This window comes from Sorex fumeus, unplaced genomic scaffold, assembly GCF_029834395.1.
Source record: "Sorex fumeus unplaced genomic scaffold, SorFum_2.1 ptg000128l, whole genome shotgun sequence".
In the NCBI taxonomy this organism is placed as follows: domain Eukaryota; kingdom Metazoa; phylum Chordata; class Mammalia; order Eulipotyphla; family Soricidae; genus Sorex; species Sorex fumeus.
Genome location: NW_026606185.1, coordinates 30844165 through 30852975, shown reverse-complemented (window position 1 = coordinate 30852975; position 8811 = coordinate 30844165). Strand labels below are relative to the sequence as shown.

The 8811-nt window shown below is 39.3% G+C and overlaps 1 pseudogene; it reads right to left on the bottom strand.

Moving 5' to 3' along the window:
• Nucleotides 1-3116: 3116 nt before the first annotated feature.
• On the bottom strand, nt 3117-3460 carry LOC130045516 (uncharacterized; annotated as a pseudogene).
• Nucleotides 3461-8811: the final 5351 nt, after the last annotated feature.

Below are 8811 nucleotides of genomic sequence, written 5' to 3'. Positions count from 1 at the left end.
GACAGCTGGCAAACTCAGGATAGCTAATGATGAAAACATAATACAAAGCTCATATATAAATATGATAGTGTGCAGCCCCCAAATTATGGGTAGATTTGATATGCCAAACACAGTAACAACAAGTCTCACAATGGAGACATTACTGGACCCTCTCAAGCAAATCGATGAATAACAGGAGGACAGTGCAACAGTGCGACAGTGCATGAGGAGCATGGTGAGGTGGTCAAGATTGGAATGGTTTGCTCAACCCACCCCAGTGGCTCAACACTCCAGAAGAATAAAATCTAACATGGATTTGAATCTTCCAAGAGTAAAATTAAAATTTGTCAAAAGTGGGGCATGAGTCAAAGAAAAGAGAAATTCCAAATAAAATTGATAGAGTAAGAGAATTAGATTTATGTATATACTAGATCATCTTTTGAATATTGCAGAAACATAGAGAAAGGGGGTAACCCATTGCTATGAAACTGGGAATCTACTCTAGCCTCAGACATTTCTTAGTAGAAGATAAAAATATTTACATAAAATAATACCGGAACAAAATCACGGAACAATTTCTTATATACAAAAAAAGAACAAAAAGACATGGCTCCAGGACAACTGAAATCCCTAGCCTAGCATTTGGTATGCTATAAAAGAAATTTATAAAATGCTGGAAGCTTTGAATAAGCAGAATAAACAACAAGAGGATAAAGGAAAAAAGTTTATAAAGAGATCTGTCAAAACCCAAGTAAGATTTATAAAAGTAAGGGACAAATAAACATTAAATTATAAGAAACCAAAATGAATAAACCCCATATGAAATGCTTTAAAATTATGATGATGCTGCAGGTTCGTTCAAAGGGCTGGAACACCTGGTTTCCATGCAGAGGCCCAGGTCCAATCCCTGAGCACCAGAGGAATAACCCTTAGCTCCATGTCAGAATTTGCTCCTGAACATTGTTGGGTGTGGCTCCAACCCCAAAATAAATTAAAAAATAAAAGAATGATAAAATGAATGAAAAATATAAACCAAGAACTAAAGGGAGACAAAAGGAAACAGAGAAAGTGAAAAATAGAATCTATCAAAGAAACTTTATTGTGCAAAATAATAAATATATAATATAATTCATATATCGGTATATATAAAATATATATATATATATATATATAATATACTAGTGCATCCAGTCAAAATGAACACATAACTGTTAGAGGAAAGAATAGTTCTCTTTTAAGCTGAAAGTAAATGGAACGATTTATCTGGATTACTCAGAAAAAAATATAGTAAAGGTAAAGTAAAGGCCTTCCCGTTGATCATCGATTTGCTCGAGCGGGCCCAGTAACGTCTCCATTGGAGACTTTGTTGTTACTGTGTCTGGCATATCGAATTCTCTCGGTAGCTTGCAGGGCTCTCCGAGAGGGGCGGAGGAATCGAACTCGGGTCGGCCATGTTGGCTGCGTGCAAGGCAAACGCCCTACCCGCTGTGCTAAGAAAAAAATATGATCTAAAATAATCGTTTTGTTAAAAAAGTCAAAGGCAATGTCTATGAACTTTCAGAAATTCATTAAATACTGTTCTCTGGTACCCTACCAAAAGTCTGTTAGAGAATAGACCAAATAACTAAGAGTTTTTGAATAAGAGTGGAGTCAAACATTGAATTTATCTTTAACTCTTAGCAAAGACTAAATAATAGTTTTAAGGAAGATGGTGTAAAATGTAATAGTTGTATTTTCTGACATCAATGAATAAGGGAAGTTTGAGAATAGTAATGTATAATTGCTCACTGTAGTATAACATTGGTTTGTCCTTTCTGCCTTGTCGCAGGGAGCTTAGGTTTATTGGGTTGCTCCCATCACAGTGCTCCCATTTCTCTGTGTTTATTTGTAACTTCTTTGTGCTCTATTGACCTGTAAATATTGCTTTTCTCTTCTCCTTGAGTCCTTTGCATAGTTAATTCAGAGCAATGTCCTTTTTGTATGAGTACAAGAAGACAGTTAATGCTTTGCTTTTGTAACTTGGGAGTTAATTGACTGTCAATGATATTTACCTCCTGGATATTTGTTCTCTCCACTTAAGCCTCAGTTGCCCTTATTCCCTAGTACCCCAAAAGCGGGGTCCCTATGAGGAACTGGATAGACCCAGGGCAAGTGGTGAGCTACATGCTACCCTGGCATCGAAATGAGCTTGGCCAAAGTGCTTAATTATAATAACTATAGGAATGCTTAACTATAAGTTAAGAGCATGGTCATGGACAAATTCTGTCATGATCCAAAAAGTAATAACTAGATTTGGACCCTGCTAGGGTTAGGAAAGATTAATCTGGTCTGAGCACTGTAGTCTGAGTCTGTGGCAAGATGTTTCCAGGAAAGCCACCCTACAAGCCTCAATGTACCTCTTACTGTGTCCATACAAAAATAACTTAATTAACATCTTAATTCTACTTCTTATAATATTAACTTATAATATTAAGAAGTAGAATTAAGATGTTAATTAAGATGTTGATTTAGTTATTTGACAAAGGAAAAGAGGAATACCCATAGGTAGTGTTTCTGCCCTTGAGCATGATAAGCAGTCAGGAAGGGCTTTCTTATGTTGATTTTGCTACTGGACTGGGTGTAGTGTTGGCCCAGAGTGCTGGGGGGTGAAAGACTAGAGAGTTGGGGGAGAGGAGAGACATTCCAGGCTGCAAGAGGGAGTGCTGAGATATGAGTGGGAGAGGCAGGAGGAGATGGGAATGAGGGACAGTTTGAGACTAGAGTGGGGGTCTCAGAGAGACTGAAACAGGCATGTGGGGAGAATGTAATAAACGGCAACTGATCAATCAACCAGCTTGGCCCTCGTTTCCTCCTTCATATGCCCTGTGGCATGGGCCTTCCCAGCTGGGCGAGCTGCCCAAGATCACCAAAACTGGGCAGGCCAGGCTGTTCCCAGAGATTAAGCAGCTCGCTAATAGTCTCCTAAGTATTAATAAAGGGTAAAGCATATCATATCAAAACATATGCAGGAAAGTGTCAAGTAATTACTGATTAATTTCATTTTTGCTCATGATAGAACTATAGCACTATCATCCCGTTAATTATCGATTTGCTTGAGCGGGTGCCAGTAGCATCTCCATTTGTCCCAGCCCTGAGATTTAGCATTGTAAACTTGATGCCCTCTCTCCAAGGATGTGGCACGCCGGCTGGATGTCCCTGGACATAATGTGACGTGCTTAGCGTGGATGGTGCAAAAGTTGGTATCCTCGAAGAGCCCCACCAGGTAGGCCTCACACGCCTCCTGCAGTGCCATAACAGCCGAGCTCTGGGAGCGCAGGTCGGTCTTGAATTCCTGTGGGATCTTGTGCAGCTTGCGGATAAGCAGCTCAGTGGACTTCTGATAGGGGCAGATCTCCCACAGCGCCACCATGTCGGGCTGGTAGCAGTGTGGCTTCTTCATGATGCCTGTGGCTAGCGCACTCTTGCAGGCCGAATTGCTCATGATATACAAGAGAATCCTCTATACCTGAAAAGGTAAAGACCAAGGTTACAATATAAGGTTAAATAACACCACAGCTTTTTTAAAAATATTAGAATTATATATAGTATAATATTTAATACTGTCCTACAGATATGATGCCAATATTGTGATATATAATATACACACAAGTCATTTGTTTTGCAACAGTAAAGAACAAATTATCAACAATGGGGAATTAGCTGAATAACAGTGGTACATTTATACACAGAAATATTAAATAACCCTGAAAGGGGAAAATTACTTGCTTACTGCTCTAGAACACTCATAACCTGTACTACAAAGTAAATATATATCTTCAAATTTTAGCAGTTTGGGGAATTTGTACTGAGTTGGTGATCAAAATTGAATATTTGACACTGGTTTGTACTAGTTTAACAAGTCCATATATCTCCACCTAACTTACTGTTATAAGTAAAAATGCTGCTTCCCTTAATTTGTTGGCAGGTTATACACTTGGCAGATTAGATCTGAACACGTTAAATGCTTAACTCATCAGACGGAACTTTAAGTAGAATACTAACAAAAAGTAATCACACTTGGTTTCTAATGCCTCAGCTTCCTCTTTCCTATTACTTTTTTTTTACCTTTGTTTTAACCTTTCTCAGAAGCCCATCAGAGTATTCTAAATTCCTCAGCCAGTGCATAGACTAAATAGGACTCATTGTTTATTAATTCACTTGAGTTTACTGATTATTAGTGATAGGAAAAAACTAGATTTTTCCTAATGCCTATTTTTTCACTACTTATATGGAAACCAAAACCCATAACAATGATGGGTCTCATTCCCCTGACCCTGAAAGAGCCTCAAATGTGGCACTTTCTAAAATCTCAGGGTGAGGATGAAGGAGACGTTACTGGTTCCTGCTAAAGGAAATCGATGAACAACAGGATGACGGTGATACAGTGATATGGAAACTAAAATGTATAAATTATAGAATCTAGTTTAAAAAGAATTTACATGACAACTCAGCTAAACCTTATATATATATATATTTTTTTTTAATATCTTCCTTTCAAATTACATAAGCTCAGATGACTAAGTTTTGTCAACTAGGATGTGGATGAAATTTATAGGGACCACTTATGATTGTGCACTTCAAAGGCAAGAGACATTTTATTTTTCTAATTAGCACGTCCCATGAGCCATTATGTGGATGCATCGATAGGAACCGATATCTACCTCGTATAGTAAAATGCAAGTTAATGCTGAGGCAACAAGATAGGAGTGTGTCTCTGCTGATGGTGGTATTTCCTATAGCCCTAGGTGGTAGCCTCACTTCATGTGAGGAGAAAATAACTTCAGTCTTCTCAAAGGTTTTGTGTGTGTGTGTGTGTTGTTGTTGTTGTTGTTGTTGTTGTTGTTGTTGTAGTTGTTGTTGCCACACCTGTCTGTTCAGAACTGACTCCTGACTCTTGTCTGGAGTAAGCTTAGAGATGACTCCTGTCAGTGCTTGGAGACCCATATTTTTCTGGGGATGAAATAGGAGTCTGTTATGTGCAAGACAAGTCTCTTACTCTGTATTGTTTCTTTGGAGCAGCAATCATTATTTTGATTTTTGTCTTAAAGCAATCAGCCTTATGTCTTAACCAATACATTAAGAAATGACATCTTTGGGGAAGAATAAAATCAGTTAATCATTTATTTTTTATTTATTATTATTATTATTTTTTTTTTTTGCTTTTTGGGTCACACGCAGTGATGGTCAGGGGTTACTCCTGGTTTTGCACTCAGGAATCAGTCCTGGTGGTGCTCTGGGGACATATGGGATACTGGGAATCGAACCCAGGTTGGCCGCATGCAAGGCAAACGCCTTACCCACTGTGCTATTTAATCATTTTTTAATAATGTCTTAATATCTTTGTGTTGGTTTATTAATAAAAAACTAGGACTTTAAATACTAAGGATATTTTAACTGTAAAATAATTTAGAATAACTGTTCAAAATTCTATAGTACTTGAAAGTTGAGCAAAGGAACATGTGTCAAAAACCTTGAAGAAATTTACTAAAATTGACTTAATCTCAATTACACATTGGATTGCCATTTGACAAGGAATAAAATGAAAACTATTGTAAACTTTACCATAAAAAAGATTTCTGAAAATATTAAAATTTAAAGAATATGTGGATAAGCTGAAGCCTTAACCATACTAGAAAATTGGAAGTGATGGTGTAATATGAAGTAGGAGGGCCTCTTATATAACTTAAGGTTATAAGAAAGCAATTTTTTTTATCAAAAAGTTATACTAGGTAATTTTATCTGCGTTTTTTTATGTTAATAGCTTCCAGGTTGTTTCAAGAAGATGCCTAACTTGCAAGTTAATAAGTATCAAATATTTCAATATTTTAATAGTAGAGAATCAAATGTTTCATACCTCTGGGACTCTGAGGAATGTTCTAACTGAAGTATTTAAAAATGTGGCTGTTATTTTAAAAAACTCCTGTAAGATAGCATAGCCAAGGAGCAACAAAGTCATAATTTAGAGACAGATCCTAAGAGTTAAAATATTTGAGAAGAGTCTCAAGCAATCTTGCACATAGAAGTCAAAACCACCAATTAGTTGTGTAAATGTACAGATGCAAACGACTTGCTCTAATCACTTTAATAATAACTTACTGATAGTTAGAACTTATCAAATATCTATTATATGTCAGCATTGATGATATTATTTCACATAATCTTGTGACATCTCTAAAAGGCAGGCAGTGATTTATGATTTTTCAAATCTGAAAATTACAGGGTAGAAGCTTTAGCATAGTTGGGCTTTGGAACCATATTTATTCTCCTTATGATATATTACACAGGCACTTAATGTGGTTCATATTTAATGGTAATGGTAATGTAGCTGATATGATGATCAGATAAAAGTTACTGATTCACTGATAGCTCAGTCTCTGATGCCTAAATATGAAATTCCTTTCAAAGATAGAAAGTCCAAAACTTATGCCTTTCTTTAATGAATTTATAATTTAGATGGAGGATAAATACATGTAAGGAATAAAAGAACATGCGATAAAAGAGGTGTTGGAGGCGTCAGTGTCCTTGTCAACACAAACTTGGCCAAGAGCATTGATTCATTTGAATGCCTAACAACCCGAATAGGACGTTTACATTTGAATAGATGTGGCTCACTGCCTGCAGTTTCTATCTTCGTTATCTACGCACCAACATCTCATTATGATGAAAGAGAAATCGAGAAGTTCTACATGGAGCTAGAGAAGTTCTATAAAGAAGACCACACCTTCTACAAGATCATTGTGGGTGATTTTAATGCCAAGATAGGACCAAGAAGATCAGCTGAAGAACTTCACATCGGGACCCATGGCTTAGAATGGAACAAACAGGGTGAGAGACTGTCTGAGTTCATCATGTCGACCAATACCATTCATAGTAACTCACAGTTCCAGAAGGCAGAATCTAAACGATGCACATGGGAGTCTCCCGGTGGACAATTCCACAATGAAATAGACCACATCATATTCAATGGATGGTTTTGCCTGACCGATGTCGCTGTAGTCCCAAAATTTCAAACGGGATCGGACCACCAACTCCTTCGTGCAAAATTCTACTTCACAGAGCGGGGAGAAAGGGCTGCAAAGTTCAAAAAGAGAACTCCCAGAATGACCACCAACTGGGAACTCTTTGGTACTATTGCGGCAACATGGGAAGATGCCATTGTTGACAACATTGACGAGGAATACGATCGACTGGTTCAGCACCTCCATGAATGTGCGAGGAACGCCAAGAGAGAGGTGGCCACAAAAAATCGCCTATCTTCGAAAACTCTTGAGCTAATTCGCCAGCGTGGTTTGGCGCATACCTCAGGCAACCGCAAGCTAACGTCCGAGCTCGCAAAGCAGTGCAGAGATGTGATCAAGGAAGACCTCAAAGAGAGAAGAGCAAAAGTACTGGTAGATGCGGCAGAAGCCGGGAAAAGTATTCGTAACGCCCGCCTGTCCTTCGCCAACTATAAGACCAAGATGACTGCCCTCCGACGTCCTGATGGATCCATCACATCCTCCAGAACGTCAATGGAGAAGATTATCCATGACTTCTACTCAAATCTCTTAGATAGCCATATCCACTTGCTGACATACCAAATTCCACAGGATGGATATGTCGTTCCCAACGTTCTCCCTTCCGAAATCCGACACGCCATTTCTTCGGTAAAGAAACAAACAGCACCCGGCCCAGACAAGTCAGACCTGAACACCTGAAGAACCTGCCGTCAGTACTCATCAATACACTGGCTTGGCTCTTCACTCACTACCTGTCTGAATGCAAGGTTCCGTCCCAATGGAAAACCAGCAGGACCGTACTACTGTTCAAGAAGGGAGACATCCATGACATTGGCAACTATCGCCCGATCTGCCTATTTTCTGTCATCTACAAGTTGTTCCCTCGAGTCATCCAGAATAGGATTGGCAGAACACTAGATGAAGGACAACCATGCGAGCAAGCAGGGTTCCGCAAAGGATTCAGCACCATCGACCATATCCACACGATATCCAAGCTTATTGAGGTTTCTCGGGAGTTCAAGATGCCGCTCTCTTTAACGTTCATTGATTTAAAGAAGGCCTTTGATTCTGTTGAGACGGAAGCAGTCATTGAAGCCCTAGCCAATCAGGGCATTCAAGACCAATACATCAGGATCCTCCGTGAGTTGTATTGCGGATTCACTACGAGGATCTCACCATTCTACAAAGAAGTGATCGTTGATGTCAAGAGAGGGGTGCGGCAGGGTGATACCATTTCACCAAAACTCTTCAGTGCCACCCTCGAGAACATCATGCGACAACTGGAATGGGAAGGAATGGGAGTGAAGATAGATGGTCGGCAAGTACACCACCTCCGCTTTGCTGATGACATTGTTTTAATAACACCAAACATCAGCCAAGCGGCACAAATGCTGGCCGACTTTGACCGTGAGTGTGGAAAGGTAGGACTACAGCTGAATCTTACAAAGACAATGTTTATGAGAAACAGCCTTGTTCCTGACGCCCCATTCGCTCTCAACGGAATGACCATCTCCATCTCCGAATGCAACAGCTATGTGTACCTAGGTCGAGAGGTCAACATGACAAATGACCTGGCACCCGAGCTGCACAGGAGGAAGAGAGCGGCTTGGAACGCCTTCAAGAACATCGAAGAAATAGCTAAGAGGACGAAGAACCTCCGGCTCGGGGCACATCTCTGATTCCACTGTTCTTCCTGCATTAACATATGCCTCAGAGACCTGGGCCCTACGCAAACAAGATGAGAACACTATTCAGGTCTCCCAAAGAAGAATAGAAAGAGCTATGCTTAGAATAT